Here is a 24,418-nt window from a genome sequence, read left to right on the forward strand (position 1 = left end):
TTCAAATTTTTAAGCAAGTTCATTAAAATAATCAAGAACGGTTTCTGGAAGTTGCGAATAGAGAATGTCATTTAACTAAGGGAAAATAAAATTCAACGATATGTCTGTAATATTTTTGACAAACTCATAACAACTAAACAGATAACGGTGGAGTATTTGAATTATTCCATAACAAAATCTTTTTTTACATTCGTTGTAACACCACGAAATTGTTTTATTTTTACCTAGTTAGTATAAGGCAGCATTGTTTAGATTTAATTGATTTTTATAAAATGTTTATAATGTATTCAGTTAGTTTGAGAATAGAATCGTAAAATTGTAAAAAAAAAATTTAAACGTTAGAAAATCTCCTCTTCTTCCTTTCATGCTTAGATACCTAAAAGCTTAACGGGATTCAGGATACAAATAGAGTTAACTTTTTAGAAATTAGAATCACTCAGTGTCAGAAGTCAGAAACAGGTACAATTTGATTCAATAACATCTTCAAACACAAGAAGCTTGGAAAAAAAATATTTGAGAAGGAAAAAAAGGAACCAAGAAAATCCAAAAAAATAGAAAGTTTTGAACCAGATATCAGAACTAAGAAAAGAAGGACAAAATAAAATGTTCTTTATACGTAGGTACTACTATGCATTAGTTTACACTCAAGTATTACAAAAATGCCGAATCATTAGGATTTGCGAAAAAATGTTAGAATTTCATTTCTGATTTTGAATATCAGATCGCAAATAAAATCTAACTATATGTTAAATAGATGTTTTTAGTTGCATATTTCAACAGCCAGATTTTGATCAGAAATAGCAACAACATTCAGATTATTTGGAAAATATTGAAAAACGTAAATTGAAAAAAATATCATATAATTTAAAGTGTTGAATGGAAATTTGCTCAACAAAGTAAATACAGATTTTTAATTGTAAATTACGAATTTTGTATAGGGTTAAGAATTCTTTTAACATAATTTTTTGCGAAAAAAACAATTGATTAAAACTACTCAAATTGGCAACATATTTCAACAAAACATTCTTCGGCGCAATTATCTTTAGGTTAATTTAAAATGGCCATGACAGAATCGAGGATCCTCTTCAAACGAAGAAAATAATGCGAAAGGATGAAACTTCATGTTCATATTCATCCCAGTAGATATTCGCTTTCAGCGTTTGCTGGAAATCTAGAAATGAAAACTTAAAAAAAATCTTCGATTATTTTAGCCCCTGAAGCCAGGCACCACCATTTCCATTTCTTCATATAAATAGGTATGGGTAAGGTTGCCAGATTGCCCGGTTTTATCCGGGTTCGCCTGGATATTAAATACAATATTTGGGAACTGTTGGGCTCGGCACGGATGCATGAATTTTATTGAAAAAAAAATCCCGGATTTTGCTCAGATTTATTCGTTTTATTTGGGAATCAAACATATGAAACAAATTGTGTTGCAAAATATGTGTAAAAGTTTAACAAAAATAATCACAAAAGGTTTTTGCAGGCCTTCATTACGATTTTTAATCTGTCGATGAATATGAGGAAAAAATTATTTTTCAACATTATTTTCATGATTTTTGTTGAGAGATTTTTGGGTTTTGACAAAATTTTCCCGGAAATTTCCCCGATTTTTGATCGTCAATTTTGGCAACTAATGCCTGGATTTTGCAAAATTTTTATTTAAAACTGCCGGCTACGTGCAGAAAAATTCTTCATTGATTTTTTGCAGATAAGTTTACTCATTCATACTTTTGAGTTTTTCCCGAACAAACGACTTACATCTGACAAATTATAAACTACCAGAAAATCAATTCAGTCAATTAAAAAAAATGACAAAAATGACAAAAATGAAAAAAATTAAAAAATGGCAAAAATGACAAAAATGACAAAAATGACAAAAATGACAAAAATGACAAAAATGACAAAAATGACAAAAATGACAAAAATGACAAAAATGACAAAAATGACAAAAATGACAAAAATGACAAAAATGACAAAAATGACAAAAATGACAAAAATGACAAAAATGACAAAAATGACAAAAATGACAAAAATGACAAAAATGACAAAAATGACAAAAATGACAAAAATGACAAAAATGACAAAAATAACAAAAATGACAAAAATGACAAAAATGACAAAAATGACAAAAATGACAAAAATGACAAAAATGACAAAAATGACAAAAATGACAAAAATGACAAAAATGACAAAAATGACAAAAATGACAAAAATGACAAAAATGACAAAAATGACAAAAATGACAAAAATGACAAAAATGACAAAAATGACAAAAATGACAAAAATGACAAAAATGACAAAAATGACAAAAATGACAAAAATGACAAAAATGACAAAAATGACAAAAATGACAAAAATGACAAAAATGACAAAAATGACAAAAATGACAAAAATGACAAAAATGACAAAAATGACAAAAATGACAAAAATGACAAAAATGACAAAAATGACAAAAATGACAAAAATGACAAAAATGACAAAAATGACAAAAATGACAAAAATGACAAAAATGACAAAAATGACAAAAATGACAAAAATGACAAAAATGACAAAAATGACAAAAATGACAAAAATGACAAAAATGACAAAAATGACAAAAATGACAAAAATGACAAAAATGACAAAAATGACAAAAATGACAAAAATGACAAAAATGACAAAAATGACAAAAATGACAAAAATGACAAAAATGACAAAAATTACAAAAATGACAAAAATGACAAAAATGACAAAAATGACAAAAATGACGAAAATGACAAAAATGACAAAAATGACAAAAATGATAAAAATGATAAAAATGACAAAAATGACAAAAATGACAAAAATGACAAAAATGACAAAAATGACAAAAATGACAAAAATGACAAAAATGACAAAAATGACAAAAATGACAAAAATGACAAAAATGACAAAAATGACAAAAATGACAAAAATGACAAAAATGACAAAAATGACAAAAATGACAAAAATGACAAAAATGACAAAAATGACAAAAATGACAAAAATGACAAAAATGACAAAAATGACAAAAATGACAAAAATGACAAAAATGACAAAAATGACAAAAATGACAAAAATGACAAAAATGACAAAAATGACAAAAATGACAAAAATGACAAAAATGACAAAAATGACAAAAATGACAAAAATGACAAAAATGACAAAAATGACAAAAATGACAAAAATGACAAAAATGACAAAAATGACAAAAATGACAAAAATGACAAAAATGACAAAAATGACAAAAATGACAAAAATGACAAAAATGACAAAAATGACAAAAGTGACAAAATTGACAAAAAATGACAAAAATAACAAAAGTTACAAAAATGACAAAATTGACAATAATGACAAAAATGGACAAAAACATGAAAAAGACAAAAAATGACACAAATGACAAAAATGACAAAAATGACAAAAGTTTTTAAAAAATGGAAATATTTCAAAATATTGGAAAAATTGAAATCAAAATATCGGAATCATTCGAGTCGTATCGTAGTCAAATCGGCTCTAATGATACTGACTCGAAAGATAAACGTTCGAATGGCGCAAAACAAACTTATTCTCAGTCACACGGCGCATCGATCCGTTTGCTGTAAACCATTCATGTAAATCAAATCAAGTTCAACTCAACTCGTCGTGACAAATGAAGCCTCGACTTGACGACAATCAATCGTCGAGCCATCATCATCGTCGTTTCATTATCGCCTACAGAAACTTTGCATAGATTCGCTAATGAGACCATCCATTTGTTTGCTTTTCCAATACACAGGGTAAAAAATCGAGCGGCAGTCGTCTATCAAAATTGAAGCGTAGGAAAAACGAAAAATGCCAGCCATTTTCGCGTTCCCGTTCTGATGCGTCCAAATAAACAACACCCACCACCACCATCATCGTTATCATCATCAACATCGTGATTGCCAACCCAACATCATCATCAACCCCCATCTCGAAATCGGATGAGTGAGTTCGTCGTCCCATGTTCAATGCCAAATCAACGTCAAAAGCTTGTCATCACGGAAACCCAGTGACGAAAAAACAGCCTTTTCTGCCTTCAGCGAAAACATACAGATATGGCACGTATCTAACTACCTATCAACCTACGTCCTATAATTTTGGAAGGACGAGTAAAAAGGTGGAATGGGAGAAAGGTATACCTTTTCTACCCTCGAAGGACATCAACAGAATTGGAACGAAACGAAGGGAGAAACACACACGGCCACCAGAAATAAATATACTGCCATGGAGGGTGATTTCTCGCTTCCAGTCAGTCATCAGCATTCGGAATGGGATCGAGGAATGCACAGGAACACACACATGCACGCACGGATGTAAAGGACACACGCAACTTCCCGCCCGACATAAGCCAACAATTCACACATACCTGCAAATGCCCTCGAAGGATACAGGTCGGTAGGGTGACGAAAAAAAAGAACAGACTTCCATCATCGTCCCCTACCATTTGTAGGTTGTTGGAAGGGAAACTTTTTGATTCCTACCTCTGCTGACACGGAACGGGGGTGCTGCCGGTTTCATCCTTGATTTCGGGCAATCACGACATTTGCGTTCGAGGATAATATGTATGCACGAAGAGCTACCGGCGCGGTGCGTCCTGATTCGACACCAACGTTTTTCACTAACCAGTGATGCCAGGATTTCGTCAGAGAAGTGGCCATTTAACTTAAATACGGTGAGGGAAACGATTTTTTTTCAAGTTGTCAGCTGTCAAAGCTTATGTGTGAATTAAACCACTAAGGTTACCGAAAAAGCGAGTATGGAGCTTTTCTAACATGTCAATAAGGAGCTAGAATTTGAACGGAATGTTTCTTAATCCGCTCGAGACCGATTGCACACCATGTGTGCAATGGAATTACTCAAACTAAAAATTATATCTCTATACCAACAGAATCCGTAAAGTTTAGGCAAAATGTTTTGAGAGTTGATTTTGATGAAATTCAAACAACATACAAGTTATCTAAGAGTAAAGTATTATGAGTTCGAATGTCGCAAAAAGGCCTCCGTCTCGAATGGGTTCAAGACTCAAGAAACCTTCAAGCTTAATTTGTTACGCTATACGCTTCATGTTTCGCACTGACGTGCATGATTAGAGGATCAACCCTAGTTTTGAGTGAATCCAGAAGCACGGTAACTCGAACTTCGCTATACAAATCGCTGCTACCTATTGTCCATTAAGTGGAGTATTCATTCGGTCTAACTTAAATTCGGCCAAACATCAATTCGACTTCGGGACCATCGGCCGAATAACTTTTGACCTGGGAACCTTTGGCCTGCAACCAAAAAACATCGTATGTTGATTGAAAGTTTTTTTTTCTCAGAAAACGCAGAAAACCAGTTTGATAAGAAAAAAATCACAAAGCATTTGTTTAAAATACAAATTAATTTGATTGATTCCTTTGTTTTGCCTTTAAAAAAATCGAATTTGACTTATAAAAAACGAAAGATAAATACAATTCAATAAGTTCATTAAAAAAACAAAATTGTAGGGGAGAGTGGGATAACGTGGCCCACTCTGAATATCTCAGAGGTGTGTTGAGATAAAAATCTCAATCCAACTGTCATCGCCGTCGCTTTTTCTATACCTACATATGTTGACTAAAATACGCATCTTATTGTTCTTTGATTTATCAAGCTTCAAAAAAATTTAAAAAAAAAATCACTTACATAATTAAACAAGCACCCGCAAATGGCATCGATGGGGAACCTAAAGTTCATAACAAAAATATGCTCATTAGACCGCTGCAAGCTTTGTATGGAAATTTCAAATTTTTAAACTTTTACACCTCCCATAACTTTTTTTCGTTGTTTTTGCTGCGAGAAAAAGCAATAATATTTTTTGAAGCGATCCATTCAGACCTGAATAAGCGCAACGAGTTTTAATTTTGTAGGGAAATTTGTATGGGAAAACAAAATTTTTCATTCAAAAATCGCCAGAGATGTACCCTGAAAGTTTCAAAAACTTCAACTTTTTTCTAAAAATATTGCTTGATTCTTGCAGTCAGAGATGTTAAAATCGCGAGTCTACATACTCGCACTTTGCCCTTCTTTGCAGAACGATTTTATTTCGTTAAACTCAATCTGCAATGATGCTATCTAAAGTTCGACTCGGAAAGCATCAGGAAGTAAGCTTCGGGTAAACTCGGCAGGAGTAAACAGCAATCGGGGGAGAAACATCAGCGAAGCAAACGAACAGTTCAGCGAACTAAAGAAAAAATCGTTTTCGTTCGGCAGCCGAACACATCAATCGGACAACGCATGGGGGCGTGGCTAAAAGTGATAGATACAAGGGAACGGGAAACGAGCGAGAGAAGGGTGCGAGGAATGTTAACTCGGTCCGTCGGGCAACGATCGCTCGTGAGCATTCGTGTACGGTAAGCTTCGTTCTGTTGTTTCATTGGTGTGATTTTATTCCTGCGAGGAGGGGAAAACATCAACTCGGAACTGTTCTCTTCGTTTTGTGTGCAATCACGTCATGATTGGAACGAAGATAAAATCAATCTGCACACAACAAGTTAAACTCGGAAAAAATCAGCCGAATGATTCTTTCCGAGGCGAGTTTAAACACCGCTGCTTGCAGTACAACTCATGTGAACAAAGCACACACCTAAATTGTTACCCCAGAAAAGTTATTCGATGTTATAAAAAAAAATAATTTTAAACTATTTTTTTTTTTAATTTTTGTCAGCTTATATGAAAGCTGTGAAGCCGTAGGATGAAAATAAAATTTTTTAAAAAAACTGCTTGTATTGCCAGAAATTTTAATGATTTATATAGCCTTTGCAAAAAAAATTTCATGAAATTTTTAACAGCTCTAGCAAGCAAAATCTGCCATTTTTAAACACTTTTCTATGGATTCAGATTTTTTATTTTAAAATGGTTTTAACTTTTTTTTTGAAATTCTTTGCTGCTTGTCATGTTTGCAAAAAATCAAGCTTAAGAATATTCAAAACCAAAAATCAAAGACCAACTTCATTTCAAGCATATTTCAATTTTCTGGATTATTTAATGTGCAAAAGTATCTTCTTCCATACAAATTTCCATACAAAATTGAAACGCGTTGCGCTAACTCAGGAATCAGCCAAATCATCTCAAATTTTACACTGATGCTTGGTGACCCAAAACGTATCGAAAAAGCATATGGGAGCAAAAAGTCATTTTTTGCAGCGGTCTCATGCTCATACGCTTATGATATTAATTTTGTCATGTTCTTTTACGTAGAAAAGGAATTTTTGATGGCACATCAATTATTCACACAAATGAAACCAATTTGCAAATCATTGCTTGTGGGGAATCGTGGGCCACCTATATTTTTATTTTTGTATACACATTCAAAACTTAAAATACGTTCTTCCTAGTTGTAAAGTTTTCTTAAGCCGAATGGAGAGTTATGAATAATGTTTTCTCCATCCTATATAATCAGGTTGCCAGAATTTTTTCAGCCCGTATCTGGGCCGGATTAATCCGGACAATTTTATCTAAAATCCTGGTGGAATCCGGGCATTTGACTTCATGATTGACGACCATAATTCCGGGCAAATTTTGTCGAAACCCAGAAATAACCCACAAAAATTAAAAAAAAACTTGATGAAAAATTTCATCAAAATTCATTGAAAACTTTGATATTGTATTAAAGGTTTCCAAAAAATCTCTCATTATTTTTTTTTATAAAACTTGGGCGTTATTAATATAAAAGTTTTGGGCGTATAAATATAAAAAACTACATCACAATTTGTTATTTTTTGTATGATTTGCCAAAAAAAATGAAAAAATCCGTGCAAAATCCAGGCCATCCCGATTGAAATCCGGGCAACTGGGCCGGGCCTGACCGCTCCCAAATTTTGTATCAAATATCCAGGCAAACCCAAATAAAGCCGGGCAGTCTGGCAACCTTACTATATAAGGAATTTTGCCTAAACGCTCGCGAGCCAGGTTTTAGGAATTATTCGTTCATACACATCTCTCTTTTTTATTCCCTCGTCTGAAATTGCTTTAAAATAACTAAATGAATATGAAATTTCAGTTTTGGGTCCACTCATAAACTTTGCAGGTTCATTCTTTACCCAAAAACAATGCTATCTGCTTCCAGGATGTCAAGACGTTTGGAGCTATTTTTATAATTTTGGATTTATAGAGGAGTATTTTTCAAAAATGTGCCACAACGTAAATAAAAGGTTTTTTTTAGGTTTACAATGCACTTTGGAACTCTATTGTAACGAAAATTCAGATTCTTTTTAAACATAGGAAGCCACGTACAATGCTTATTAGCGCAAGTTCACTGGTGTTGGGAAAAAGTGGTAGAAATAATGACATTTTGAAAATTTTACCATGCAAAAATGTTTTCAAGATCTTGAGGCGTTGTATTTTTCTAGAGCACTGTTTCTCTTTCAGCCGTATGTGATAGAAATATTGCTATTTTTGCATCACAGCATGTGAAACAACAACACGTGTTGTTAAAAAACTTGAAGGTCACAGATCTTGAAAATGTTTTTGTATAGCAAAATTTTCAAAATGTGCTAAAAGTGACAAAATTTCTACCACTTTTCCCCAACACCAGTGAACTTGCTCTTACAGAATTAAAATCGGTTGAGAAATAAGTTACACCAGGGTAAATTAAATTATGTGACGCAACGAAAACTGTGTTGTGCAAAAAATTGCTCGTTAGTTTTATGCATTCGTATTCGATTTGCGTATTTTCTTTGTATCTGGTCAAAATACATAAATTTATAGAATACGTCAAAGTTCTATTACATCACTCACAGAAGTTACAGTATAAGTACGAAAAATACCTTGAAAAAACTGTTTTTGTAGTCTAAATCGTTGTAGATTGGATAAAACGGTTCGCTATCTTGGAACAAAGTTAAAACAAGTAGAGATCTACAATTGTTTCATACATTATGATGGGTTTAGAAGTTGCTGAAGTTTTGTAGAAAGCATTTAGTGTATTTTTTAAGTGATTTCATATGGTTCGTTCATCAAAACTCACTTTGAAATGCATGTCATCCCGTCAAATATGACTTTTTTTTTTTTTGTTTCGATTATAGTCGTTTTACCATCTTTATGGCATTCGCGACTTTATCAACGTTGCAGTTGGCGGATCGTTATTGAAAAACTATCCGGTACAACTGTGTTCGATGTTTACTCTTGGGCTCGAACTCACGGACATCTGCTCAGGAGACAACAGACTTGCCAACTGAGCTATATCACAAGCCCTAAATAATGACTGTTTCAATCATTTTTGTTGCGATAGAATGCAAAATCGATTTCCATTTTCATCATATGTTTTAGAGAAAATTAACCCTCTTAGACCATATATTTTCTCAGAAAATTCACAGAAGTAAAGTTTTGAGATTATTAACAACTTTCGTTTAACGAAAAACTTCATCGTTGAGGTAATTTTAAAAGTCAATTTTTAAAATAATAGCATAAATGCAGGGGCTAAGGAACATGGCTTCCTGTACCCCGTCTTTCACATTTATAAATTGTGTTTTTGATAGGTGCTGTACCGATCATGAAATAGCATCTCAGGGTTGTTTGTAATATGTGTCTAGTTTTATGTTCACTTGACACTTTAATTCATTTGATAGGGAGCACCACTATCAGTATACGTACCCTCGGATTAGCATCACTTTCTCGCAACAGGAATGCTTTCCTCGAGAGAGTTAGAAATAATAGTGAAGTAAGCCATTTTAGAATTGATTAGCATAGATTGTAACGTTAAATACTACGCACGGATTTTTCACTGTTCCAATAAATTAGTTATTAGTTCAATCGAGCGACCGTTCAATTAGTGCATCCCAAATCGAGTGGAAGAAATAGGATCGCAATCGAATTTCGAAGTGATTTTAACACATCAACGTACATCTCTCACTTATAAAACGTGAGTCAGCAAAAGACCTCAACGCTTTGTTTGATGACTTTCAGCGACATGTCAAGACATTAAGACAAATCCGGCTCGAAGGACCAAAATGTTCGAGGTTGTTACCGATGGGGGGTTCTGACTTCGAGGTTTACTTCCCGTCTCCAGACGACGGCATCCACCAACACTTGAACTCCAGGCAAGTCGTACAATTGATGGCGCAGCATCTGATCGCCCGCTCGGGGGGAAGATTCCGTTTGAACTTCGGGGTGAACGTTGATAGTTGAAAACACTTCGCAATTCGATTGCAATTCTATTCCTACCACTTGATTTCGGATGCACTTCTTAAACGATATCTTTCCGATGAGACTGGCACAATTGTCTTACGCTACTTTTGATTACAAATAAACTAAACTAAACTAAACTATCTATATTCCCGAATATAAAGTCAAATGCACGTGGTTCGATGTTCAAGATTCCACATCGGTCATAGTAGGAGGGAAGTCGCTGAAGTTCATTCCATGGTAAATTTGAAAGCGCGTATCGCAGGAACCGCTTCTGGACTGACTAAAGTATTTTTATCGCGCCAATTGAGTTTGGGGCCCATATTTGGATATTTTACTCCAAGACACAGCGAACGAGTGAGCAGTACAATGCTTTGAGCGTGGTAATGTCAGTGAAACCTTTGGTATTCCTTACTAAAAATCTCAGCACAGCTTTTGCTTTGGCCATGGTTACAGCTAAATGCTCCTTTCAAGAGACAGCTGTGAAAAGATGGGTTATCTTAATCCTGCTTCTGGTGAACTTGAGAATTTTACTTTTTTTTTTTAGATTGACTTCCCTAACAAGCAGCCTGTGTAATGCGCTATTGAACGGTACGTTTTCAGATCCTCTGCATAAAACACTAATTAAGAACCAATTAGTTGGCAAAGATCATGAATAAATAAAACAATACAGGACCCAGATGGCTTTCTTAGGGGACACTGAAATGTTGAGATTTGATGTTGCTTTATCTGACGAAAGCAGTCCTGCCTCGAAAATATGACGCGAGCCATTTTACTGCTAAAGTTGGGAAACCCTTTTTGTCCAGTTTGTCAATTATTAGGTTGTGAGCAAGCCGATCGAACTTCTGGCAAAATCCACGTATATTGCATCCACTTGCTTCTTATTCGCGAGACAGTTGCTGACGAAAGGAACATACACCATCAAATTTGATCAAGTTGGCTCCTTTTTGAGAAAACCGTGCTGACATTCTGCGTCAATGTGTGAGAAACAGTGCGGATTACGTCGAAGACCAAAATAGTTCTAAGACCTTAGCCAAGCAATTCAATATAGAGATTTATGTTCAAGTACTTTTTTTACTGAGCAAAGTTTTATGTTTTGAGCATAACTTCAAAACTGTTCTACTTAGATTTTTTTTTTTCAAATTTCAATTTTAGCATTCAGCATCCGGTTTTATTGAAAACATCGGCATTCAAGATTTTTTTTCAAAAAAGTTCAAGATTTTTTTTCAATTTTGTAAACTAGCGTAATACACCCCTACACAGTAAACGAAATATCAACGAAAACTTCACTCATTCAATTGAAAATAAATGATCACAGTGAACTCGTATCGCGTTACAAATTGCCTCAAACTTGTTCCTCATTTTTTTTTAACTAAAAATGCTGCAAATCTGAGCTATGTAGCACACTGGCAACTATTTGAAAAAATAAAGAGTTAATGTGCATATATTGATTTTTCATAAATTTTACCAGAAATCTCCATACAAATTTTAAGTCAACTGCTCCACCTCGTGCTTCAGCCGATTGTGCTGAAACTTTCAGAAAGTCAATTTTCACCTAAAGGCACCAATCTTAGGGTCGCCGCTTTGAAAAATATGTTACAAAATTCTTCCCATACAAACTGTGGATGTATGGGAAGAATTTCAACATCGAATTTCCAAAACCGGTCATGTAGCGGCTTTACAATTTGTTGATTGGCTCAAGAATCTCAGTGGTGCCAAATTTCAACTCAATCGGATCTGATTTCGAAATTTCGTAACTCTTAGAAGTCACCTTAAGAGGAAGTAAAGAACATTGGGGAAATCGAAAACGGACAGAAATGAAAAAAAAATACAATTAAGACAAAAATGAAAAAAATGACAAATATGAAAAAATTACCATAATTACACTCAAATGAGAAACTTTTCAACTTGGAAATATTAAAAAACGTTTTTTGTCTGCAGAGTTTTGAGCAATCTAATTTTCATTTTTAAAATATGTATCAGTTGTTTTATTGAGTATAATTTTTTCTCTGGTGGCAACTTTCTAAATGGAAGCACCGTAAAGTGGGGGAACATTGATTAATTTTAAATTCATTTTCGAATATTTTGTAATTCATAGTGCATACATTTAGGGGCAAAGATTATAAACATTTCTCAATATTTTTGTTACCTCAAAAAACAAATGATATTTTACCTTCATGTAATTTCCTAGATACTCCCACTGTTCCTATGTACTTTTTTTATTCAAACTTAACCATTTAATAGGGTTTTTAGAAATTTGTTCTATACATGCTTTATTATAGAAAATGTTTTTTTTTAATATACAAAAATTATCATAGAATGACCATAAAAATAACTCTAAAACTATAGCTATTCAAAGGAAAAAAGTTAAACATTCATATAAAAGAATCCACTTGCTTCTAAATGCTATAATTATATCAGGAGAGGTGTTTGTTTGTGAGTCTTCGAAAAAAAAAAACAGATATTTTAAAACTTTAAAACTACGTTTTATGTAATACAAAAAAATCTCCAACTACAATCCAAATATAGCCTATTTAAAACTCAATTTATAGGAAATAGTTTTCAGATATTTTAACGTCAGCCTTCGGTAATGATAATTATCTGCAAAAATTTCATGCTTATCAAAGTTACCCGGGTGTTAAAAGTTCCTCCAGTTTACGGTATTTCAATTTTTATGTTGGCGGTACCTGAGTAGTTTACAAATGGGAATGATTCTGCAGAAGTTGATTAGAAATTACAAATTTCTCTTTTCAAGTTAAATTAAAATTTTAATTTGTTACTTTGATTTATCGGCCTAGCGGTGAAAAGTGATGTCCTTTTTAGTAGGGACATCTAAAGATTATGAAATTTTTTTTTTTTTTTATATAGATGGATAGAAGGTTAGAAGAAATGAAAGATGGTGAAAATGAGCGGGTAGAATTTGTCTAGAAGCATTACCATCACATACCAAATTTTTGTTCCTCACGAGCCTACTACTATGAAGTGGTAGATACAGATAGAGTTGCATCTACCACCACACATTAGTAGGCTTAGCGTGGTCCGCCCCACAAGCGAGAACTTGTAGTGCGGACGAACAAATCTATCTGTATCTATCTGTATCTACCACTTCATAGTAGTAGGCTCGTGAGGAACAAAAATTTGGTATGTGATGGTAATGCTTCTAGACAAATTCTACCCGCTCATTTTCACCATCTTTCATTTCTTCTAACCTTCTATCCATCTATATAAAAAAAAAAAAATTTCATAATCTTTAGATGTCCCTACTAAAAAGGACATCACTTTTCACCGCTAGGCCGATAAATCAAAGTAACAAACAAAAATTACGGTGGTTAATCTCTTCATAAAATTAAAATTTTAAATTTTCTAATTTTAGGATCTCCCGGCATTCCTGGCACCCGAAATGTATGTTAACTCCGTATCAGCGCCCGACCAGAAAACCCTCCTAGAAGGCCACGCGCACCCCGAATGCTGGAACTGTATTTATGTCTTTCTCTCCGTGTGTTTGTAGGAATTGGTACATAAGTAGGTACCGCCAGGATATGCGTGAGCATATCCAATGAAAACTAGATCCTTTTAAAATGGTCCTCCGTTCGTCCTTTCGTTCGTTCCTATCCTTGGTTCCGTATTAGGTGCGCACACGCCACCAATACAAATCGGAGGCAAATATTTGCCTACTGCGATTTACACACCATGGCACGGAATCAAAAGTGGTAGCAGCAAAAAACGTTGATTTTTCGCATATCACAGTGTTGGTGTCATGATTTTATGCAATAATTTTCTCCCTCCCCTGGGGTTTTTCTTCGTTTTAGGTTTATCGATGGCAACGGCGAAGGAGACCGAAAAAACGCACCCTCTAATCGGAATGTGTCGACAGCATTACCTCAATCAAGCTGGTGATTTTTTTGTAGGAAAAAAAAATGAATATATGGCAAATAGGAACTAGAAAAGGCTCTAGGATTAATGTCACTACTGTTCGACTTTGAAGGCGCCATCGACCTCTACAAACTGCAACCTGTATCCAGGTGGGGAAAGTTCTTCGAACGAGTTTGTTTTTCCTTCGCTCAGGAACTGAAACCGGACAAATAACATTAATCACTGCGTGTTTACCGCCATTGTCGGGCAGTCGAGAGCAGTCTGGAAAACATGCTTAATTTTTTTCCGAGTTTCTCGAATTTTCTTTCGTTGCAAATTTTCCGGAAACTTTTCACAAATCATCCATGGAGCCGAAGTGAACCAAAACGGGAAGCAACAGTGACCAGGAAGAATTTCGTCGATTTCTGTTCTACATCTACCCTGTAGATCCGAATTTGTTTGAGATTTTGACAAGCGACAAATTCGGTTCTAGAGAGGTTTGTGTGGGGCATTTGATAACAACGGTTGACCGGAAATGGTGGTGAACAAAAAAAAAGTGAAGTGTGGGAAAAGTGTGTGTGCATGTATTTCTATTTCTCCGGTCATCCAACGAAATCGGCGAGAGTTTCCTGTGCGGAGAGAATATGGAATTGGAACGATATCGGGTGGACAGCAACAGCAGAAATGTGAGGTAATTTACTGGTTAAAACCCGTTTTAATTAAGTCAAAACATGCATAAATAAACGATATAATACCCAACGGATATTTTTTGTTAAACTGAAAGAACATTCCGTGAAACATTTTTTAACAGGTTGTACTAACTACTTTAAAGTACTCACTTAGTATTGGACACAAAAAAAAAGGTCAATTTCACATGACCAGACAGTAGGGAGAATGGGGATACAGTAAGGTTTTTTTTTACACTGATATACGTACCGCGTAAAAAAAACCGTGTAAAAAAAAACCGTGTTAATTCCCGAAAACCGTGTAAAAAAGACCATTCGAATTCTGCAGCTTTGAAGTTCTGACACTTAAGACCTGAGACCTGAGACTTGAGACATAAGACCTGGACTTGAAATTGTAGACTAGAGACATGAGACCTGAGACTTTAGACATGACACCTGAGACCTAAGTCCAGAGACCTGAGATCTGAGACATGAAACCTGAGACTTGAAGAATGAGACCAAAGACATGGGACATTAGACCTGAGACCTGAGACTAGAAACCTAAGACATAAAACACGAGACCTGATACCTGAGACATGGGACATGAGACCTGAGACATGAGACTTGAGACTTAAGACATGACACCTGAGACCTGAGACATGAGACAAGATGTATGAGACATGAGATATGAGACCTGAGACCTGAGACATGAGACATGAGACATAAGACATGAGACCTGAGGTATGAGACAAGAGCCATGAAAGATTAGACCCGAGACATGAGACTTTAGACCTGAGACAAGCTATTAGTGTTATTACCGCGAAAAATTATATAAGCTTCGATTACAACTTGCGACCCCTCTAGTGAAAGGGTTTGACTTGTAGGTGACGAAAAACAGTGTCGCGAAATCACTAGTCCAAGCTACTAGTGTTAGTACCGCGAAAAATTAGTTTAGCTCCAATTTCAACTTTCGACCAGTCAAGTGAAAGGGTTTGACTTATAGATGACGAAAAATAGTGTCGCGACTTCGCTAGTACAAGCTACTAGTGTTAGTACCACGAGAAATTAGTTAAGCTCCGATTTAGACTTGCGACCTCTCTAGTGAAAGGGTTTGACTTGTAGGTGACGAAAAACAGTGTCGCGACTTCGCTAGTCCAAGCTAGTAGTGTTAGTACCGCGAAAAATTAGTTAAGCTCCGATTTCAACTTTCGACCGGTCAAGTGAAAGGGTTTGACTTGTAGTTGATGAAAAATAGTGTCGCGACTTCGCTAGTACAAGCTACTAGTGTTAGTACCGCGAGAAATTAGTTAAGCTCCGATTGCAACTTTCGACCCGTCAAGTGAAAGGGATTGACTTCTTGGTGATATTGGTTACAGGGGGTAATCTTGAGAATCCGGGGAATTGAATAGTATTTAAAGTGTATGTTTTATATTTTGTATCACGTTTTGTTTTAATAACTGGCAAAATAAATCAAAACGCGCAAGCAGAAGCTGCAGCACCCAGCTGAAAATTGAGTAAAATCATCATTCTAGAGAACTCTGAGAGCTGTGAGCCCGTGCGTTTTTTGATTGTTTGAAAATTTGAACAAGATGCTACAAATTATCGAAAATTTTTATCAAACATCGCATTCTTTAAAAAATTAGCAGTTAATGAAAATATAACTTCAAAATTTTTATCCATCCAATCATGAATTTTTATGATTTCAGCTAGTAGAATTTGGTACAGTGTTTTTCACCCCTAACTGTTTGTTGAACCCTCATGCTTTTTTCCATAAAAACATTTATGGTTAAAAAAATATAAAATTTAATTCGAACAAAGCCAAAAACTACTGCAATTGGTGCTTCATGCATTACGACATTACAAATACATCACAACTTGTGGAACCAATAATTTTTCTGACTACCTCAATTTTATGTGCAATCAACTTTAAAACTTTTTTGTACAAACGGTATGATTATCTGCGGAAATAATGTTTTTAAAGGCCATTGAAGTTGAAAACTGTTGCATGATGCACCAGATGCACCAGACGGTATCTCTGTTTAAAAGACATACGTTGTCTATGCCGATTTAGGCTTTGTAGACTGAATTAATTACGTTGAAAATTTAAGATTAACATTTAACTCCAATACCGAGATAGGAATCGAACCCATGCCACCAGTGGACCAGCGATTACCGTCTTACCACGCTAACCACTCGACCAGCGAGACGTATCTCACAACTAACCTTGAGTTCTGTTTGCTTCAAACACTTTAACTTAATTGGTCGCAGATTGAAATCGGAAATGAAACTTCTTTCTACCGGTAATAACACTAGTAGCTTGTACTAGCGAACTCGCGACACTATTTTTCATCACCTAAAAGTCAAACCCTTTCATTTGACCGGTCGAAAGTTGAAATCGGAGCTAGACTAATTTCTCGTGGTACTAACACTAGTAGCTTGTACTAGCGAAGTCGCGACACTATTTTTCGTCATCTACAAGTCAAACCCTTTTACTAGAGGGGTCGCAGGTTGAAATCGGAGCTTAACTAATTTCTCGCGGTACTAATCATAGTAGCTTGTACTAGCGAAGTCGCGACATTGTTTTTCGTCATCTGCAAGTCAAACCCTTTCATTAGAGGGGTCGCAAGTATAAATCGGAGTTTAACTAGTTTCTCGCGGTACTAACACTAGTAGCTTGTACTAGCGAAGTCGCGACACTGTTTTTCGTCATCTGCAAGTCAAACCCTTTCATTAGAGGGGTCGCAAGTAGAAATCGGAGCTAAACTTGTTTCTCGCGGTACTAATTCTAGTAGCTTGTCTCCGGTCTCAGGTCCAAAGTCTCATGTCTCAGGTCTCATGTTTCATGGCTCTTGTCTCTTGCCTCAGGTCTCATGTCTTATGTCTCATGCCTCATGTCTCATGTCCCATGTCTCAGGTCTAAAGTCTCATGTTTCACGGCTCTTGTCTCATGCCTCAGGTCTCAGGTCTCAGGTCTCATGTCTCAAGTCTCATGTCTCAAGTCTAATATCCCTTGTCTCAGCTTCCAGGTCTCAGGTCTCATGTCTAATTTCTAATGTTTCATGTCTCAGGTCTCATGTCTCATGTCTCATGTCTCATGTCTCATGTCTCATGTCTCATGTCTCAGGTCTCAGGTCTCAGGTCTCAGGTCTCAGGTCTCAAGTCTCAGGTCTCAGGTCTCAGGTCCCAGGTCTTAGGTCTCATGTATCATGTTCTTAGTCTAAGAGATAAGATTTTCCCAACTTCAAAAAGATTCTAAGTGTTTTCCGTTGAAAAGGACTTAGAATATTTTCTCTCAAAAACCGTGTTAATTCGCGAAAACCGTGTAAAAAAAAACCGTGTTAATTCCCGAAAACCGTGTAAAAAAAGCCGTGTAAAAAAAAACCGCGTAAAAAAAACCGTGTAAAAAAAAACCTAGGTGTACTAGATCTCCTTTTCTGAAAATTTAGAAACTCGTTTCAAGTTTATATGCTCAAAAATGTAGAACCATACATGAACCCGTAGATGAACTAGAAGCATTTTCGTTAGACGAAAAAATGTGTGATAATTTTTAAGTAAAGGAGATTTGATCCTCCACTAGGTAAAAATCTAGCCGAATCCAAAGTTAAAAGGTCCGTTGACTTTTTTTGTTATGTTAGTTCTCATTTCACTGTTTGTAAGTATCAGACAAAGACAATTCTATAAATTTGTCTACTATCCTATTGCCATTGCATGCTTAAAGGCGCAATTTTCTAGGTTTTAGATAAAAACAGTATTTTAAGTCCTTTTTAACTGATAATTAGTGGCTAATCATTAGTGATTGGACAAATATTGGTAGTTTTGTAATAACCAATAATCAAGATCCATTCAGAAGAAAAATATATCTTCTTGGACTCTAGGGATTAGAGATGTACCGAATATTCGGTTGGCCGAATATTCGGCGCCGAATACCGCCAAAAAACCGTTAAGCCGAATATTCGGCACACCGAATAGTTGAGCTAAGTATTCGGCCGAATAGGCCGAATATTTATTATTAAAAGTTTATACAAAAACAGAGTTCTCAAATTTTCAACTAACGTTGAATAATTTATCAAATATCCAAAGGTAAATTTGAAAAACCTTCAAAATCATCAAAAACTAATGGTTTCAGTAAAACATTTCAAATGTATCCGTGTATTTTTCACTGAAGTTAGTTTTATACTTTGATTATCGTTTATTCCTGTTTTCTAGATATATCCAGGCTTGCCCATAAACCAAATAAAGCATTCGAGAAATATTAAGTCTGACCGGAATGGCCACATTTTTTTCAAACTTTTCGGATTCTACCTGGGTTTATTTAGTTTTTTTTGCTAAATCATACAAAAAAATCGAAATTCTCTTTGAAATTTTTAAAATTTTCTTTTAGAAATCGATTTTTAGAGTAAATTTATTCGTCAGACACGATTGTGTTGTGATTCGATGAAAACCTTAAATTTCAAGTAATTATAAATTTTATTCCAATTGTTTGTTTGCCTTAGTTACTGTTCAGAATTCCCTTTTTTTACAAGTTTTTAAAAAAAAACATTCAGACCTGGCCGTGTGGATACGTGTCGAAGAAAGTATTGTTTGCATAAGGTTAAAGATCATCTTTCTATTTGGCAACTACTTTGATGACATCTAGCAAAAATTAGACAATCATCTAGATCGATATAAAAAAAAGCCATTTTAAATAGCTTAACACCTGTTTTGACATGATTTGTCCCTGGTTTCAATGGAATCTGATCTCTTTTTTGATAAACATCCTAGAAGCGACAAATCATCTGATATCCTTTCAGCTATTGATGTTATTTTAAAAATCAAAGAAACCTCTACATAAAAAGATCCGATAGATTCAGTTGAAAATAATCGACTTAAAAAGATGAGGGACAGATGGCAGAAGTAGAAAATTTCTGATAGAAATAGCAGTTGAAATAGAAGTATTTCTATTGAAAACTCAACATAATATTCGACCGAATATTCGTTTGGCCGAATAGTTGAAAAGGTCAATATTCGGTATTCGGCCGTTCGCCGAATACCACTTTTCGCTATATCTCTACTAGGGATCAATTAAGCCCATAACATATATTTTTTGGAAAACTTTTTCCTATAAAAATTGAGAATTTACTATTCCTTTGAACATAAAGCATTATGAAGTTCATGTTTTAGATAAAAAATTTGAAAAAAATCTCGAATACATAATATCAAATTGCTAAATAATTCTAAATTTTCTGCCAGCACTGGTTCTCATTGCAATTCTGCTAGAGTTATTTCAAAAGATGTTTTATTCCAAAAATTCAGAGTTAAATTTCGAGGTTCCAGATTGGGGTTCTTACACATAGAACTTCATGTTGAAGATTTTTTCCAAGTAAATTTTTTGCGGAGTATCGGAAAATTACTTGACCTTAAAAGGTGTTTAGAAATAAGTGTTATCAAGCAAGTCATAAATTTGGCTGGCCTCCGGCGGAATTTACTTTTAAATCACCCTAGGCTTGAAACATTTCATTTTACGATACTATATGACGTTCACCAATAGAGACTTATTTTTAATTGTAAATTTTGAATTGCAATTCAACTAACGTTTTGTATTGCATATCTAAATTGAAACACGAAAACCCTACCTTGTCTTTAGAATGGGTTTTTTTTTATTACGAAGTGTAACCAAACAAGAACAGAGTTTGAAACGAACCATTTTAACTACAAAATTAATAAATCTAAAACTAATTTTATACATCGAGAAGCTCGAAACCATGTTACCTCTCACATTGGTCAATATAATAAGCTTAACAAATCTAGAATCTAATATCATCTACCCTATTACAGTAATACCTCGATATAAAGCAACGAAATTGTTTTTTTCGTTGCTTTATATCGAAGTTACGTTATATCGAAACACTACCTAAAATGGTTCTTTGGAGCATCTATAGTGATCGTAAATGTGAAAAAGTTGATTTAAATTCTGTTTGTACGGTTTTAATACTTTTTACCATTAAAAATATTGGCTTCAATGCTCTAATAGCTCCTGCTAAGCCCAAAAGCGCCAACTGCAGACAGTTTTGTTTTTTTATCTATTGATTCAATGCATTCCTTGACGTTTAATAATTGTGATAAATGTCACCAAATAATGACATTCTGATATGATAGGCGATTAAAGGCGATATTTTCAAAACGGCTCAGAAACATCAGAAATGTTTCTTTGTTATTTTCATAGCAAGTGATAAAAGCCGTGCATTAGCGATGGTACAGAGGTTTGTACAGTTGACCGCTGCAAAAAATAACTTTTTGCTCCCATATGCTTTTTCGCTGCCTTTTGGGTCACCAAGCATCAGTGTAAAATTTGAGATGAATTGGTTGATGCCTGAGTTAGCGCAACGCGTTTCAATTTTGTATGGGAATTTGTATGGAAGAAGAAATTTTTGCACATTAAATCATCCAGAAAATTCAAATAAGCTTGAAATAAAGTCGGTCTTTAATTTTGAGTTTTGACTTTGACTATTCTTAAGCTTCATTTTTTCTTACATGACAAGCAGCAAAGAATTTCATTAAAAAAGTTATAACCATTTCAAAATAAAAAAAATCTGAATCCATTGAAAAGTATTCAAAAATGGCAGACTTTGCTTGCTAGAGCTGTTAATAATTGCATGAAATGTTTTTGCAAAGGCTTTATTAGTCAATAAATTCTCTCGCAATGCAAGGCAGTTTTTTGTGATTTTTTATTTCCATCCTACTGTTACACAGCTTTCAAACAAGCAGTCAAAAATGATATAATTAAAAAAAAAAGAATTTTGAAAAGAAAATTTTTATAAAACATTGAATAACTTTTCTGGGGAACAAGATAGGTTTGTGCTTTGTTAACATGAAATGTACTGCAAGAATCAAGGAACATTTTTCATCCAGTTTTATTTTTTAAAACTTTCAGAACATCTCTGGACATTTTTGAATGAAAAATTTTGTTTTCCCATACAAACATAAAACTCGTTGCGCTAATTCAGGACTGGATGGATCGCTTCCAGAATTTGTATTGGTATTTCTGGCAGCAAAAACAACTGAAAAAGTTGTGGGAGGTGTAAAAATTTAAGAATTTTAAATTTCCATGCAAAGCTTGCAGCGGTCTTCTGTACAGTGATTGATCAACTGTCAGCAATCATAAAAACTTATTTGAATAAAAGACTACATGCCCTAACCTAACATCAGCTTAAGCAACTTATCTGTAGGTGCAAATATAGTCATTAAGTTTTGAAATGGAGATACATGCTCTAAGCTGGATTTTCAAAAGCACAAAAGCGACTATCACAATACTGAAAGTACTGGAGTTATATTTTCAACGTATGCGCTCATTCGCTATTTATGCCTCTGTGAATTTACCGCATGGCTCAGAAACAACATTATTATATTTTTTTGACAACAAAGTATTGAAATTAAACATATTTATTCAAATTAGAAACATTTTTTAAAGTTACGTTATATAGAGGCAAAATTTGCTTTATATTGGGTTGCGTTATATCGAGGTTGCTTTTAAAAGAGGTTTCTTTATATCGAGGTATTACTGTACTAAAAACTTTTGTTAAAGAAATCATGTTTCTTGTTTTTCTTAACACTCAATATCACATTTGAGAATGTTTTGATAAACTACACAAGCCTACAAAATTTACATTTTCCGAGCTGCAATGAATGTAAAACGTAATTTTGGCAAATTAAAATGCCCTGAATCTAAATATGTCATTTTTTTTATCAGCTTTTGTTATTCAAATAACTGTTCAAAATAGGTTAAAATTATGTAAGGAAGCTGTGCAGTTTTTTGACAAAATTTGTAAACAAAACATCACATTTCAAAATAGAACTTTTGAATCAATTATCAGCTTTCCTCAACACTTAAAAAATTTTGAGTTTTGCGGAAAAGTTGTAGAAGTTTTCTTTTTATTTATTTTTCCTCATTTAACTAATTTTTAAAGAAGATTCAAACCAAATTTAATTTTAGATACTTTTTAAAGCATAAATCAAACCGTTCTGCAGGTTCCATAAAATTTGTGAATGAAATCAGTTTTTGTTTAGCTCTCTACAGTAACGTCAAAAATACATATCTTTCCAAATTTTTAAAAACTGTTTAATTTTACTTTTTTAGATCCTGCATCATCATCATCAAAATATTACTCTTTAATTGAATGAAGTATACTGAATAACAAAATCAGAGTCAGATTTTTTCTTAAATGTTGGTTTGATAGTTAATCAGTTATCAAAGACTGATTTCACTTAAAACTGACACATTTTAAAACTCCATACAATAAAACTAAATGTGATTGTTCAAATTTGACAAAAGATTCGAGTTCAGGACTCTCGAATCTACAAAATCAACCATTAAAACTTAAACATTAAAATGCTGTTCTTTTGAGTTTGCAATTAAATTCTATAAATAAGTTTCTACCATTATGGTAAGACAGGTTTATTGAAAATAAATCCTTTTGAAATGTTCAAAAACTTATCTTTTGCATCTTCATATTTTGTTTTCATTTTCAAATGAATTTACCGAATTTTATGAATTTTATGGCACTTTTTTTTGTTTTTTTTAATTGACCGAATTTTAAAGTCAATCTATTTAAATTTGAAGAAATATTTTTGATAAGTTTGTTCATGTTTTCTAAAATCATAAACAATTGAATTTTTTCCTCATCAAAAATTCACATTTCAAATCGCGTTTTTGTTTTCAAATTATAAACACTGCAGCGGAATTTTTGAATCAGTTGGAAATGAAGAAAAGAAATTAAAACAATTATTATCATTTAACCAATTTTTCTAACAATTTATCATGGGTAATTTTTAACTTGAACTGACGATTATTTAAGAATTCAGATTTTTTTTAATCTGTGTTTTGAAAATATTTATTTCTAATTGATAAACCAGACTAGGTTTACAAGTTATTTTGAAAAATTTTCTAGTTCAACATAAGGAACATCATTTTCATAATTTATCAATGGCTTACCGAAAATTTCATTGATTTCAAACATTCATTGTGATTTGTTTTGAAAATTTTGATCTGTTTTATCAATGAAATTAATTTTTTGTGTTATAATCATGAGTAAGAAAATGATGTTAGAAAACTATTTTCATGTTTATTGTGTATTTTTGGTATTGTTATTATTTTTAGCTTAATTTCAATTTCGAAACCCAGCCCCCCATGGTCCGGTCCTTCGCACGGGCCTGACTGTAAGTAAAGGCAAACACGAAGCAATAGACAATTTTATTTTATTTTATTTAAAAAAAAAAAAAAGGTTTAGTTCTAGATCATAAATTATGGGGTCTTTTCCCCCTTTTATAGGTATCTATCGATCTCGATGATTTACTTAGCTGTAAGTTCATTTGTGCGTCCGTTTATATTTTGTTCACATATTTTAAACAAAACTAGGCGAAGGTTATGTACAACTGTGAAAATGTAGCATTTTCCGCTTTTGATGCCTTTTAACTCCATTTTAATACGACGTTCTCAAAATATTTAATGAACTTTTGATAGACAGTTTAACCACTCATCATGAAGTGGACTTTTATTTCGAAATAACTGCCAAAAATGAGAAAAAGATTCAATTCATTAAACTTAATTTTTTCTTATGAACATGATCAGAACCAAGGCTCAAAAAAGGAGATAAAAACAGATTTAAAAGTTCGAACACAAATTCAGCTACACGATAGTATCTGTACTTAGAAAAAAGGTCCTCTATAAAAAAGTAACCATAAACCAAATTAAAAAAAAAAAATGT

General features: G+C 33.7%; 1 long non-coding RNA gene across 1 annotated transcript in view; it reads left to right on the forward strand.

The window, feature by feature from the left end:
- LOC129740113 (uncharacterized) overlaps positions 1–14,738 on the forward strand; it is a 33,598-nt gene extending 18,860 nt beyond the window's left edge. The window contains exons 2-3 of the long non-coding RNA XR_008736113.1: positions 3,776–4,693; positions 13,535–14,738. This is a non-coding gene — a long non-coding RNA (uncharacterized LOC129740113). The remainder of the gene's footprint in view (positions 1–3,775; positions 4,694–13,534) is intronic.
- The last annotated feature ends 9,680 nt before the right edge of the window (positions 14,739–24,418 follow it).

Source organism: Uranotaenia lowii, chromosome 1 (assembly GCF_029784155.1).
Source record: "Uranotaenia lowii strain MFRU-FL chromosome 1, ASM2978415v1, whole genome shotgun sequence".
In the NCBI taxonomy this organism is placed as follows: Eukaryota; Metazoa; Arthropoda; class Insecta; order Diptera; family Culicidae; genus Uranotaenia; species Uranotaenia lowii.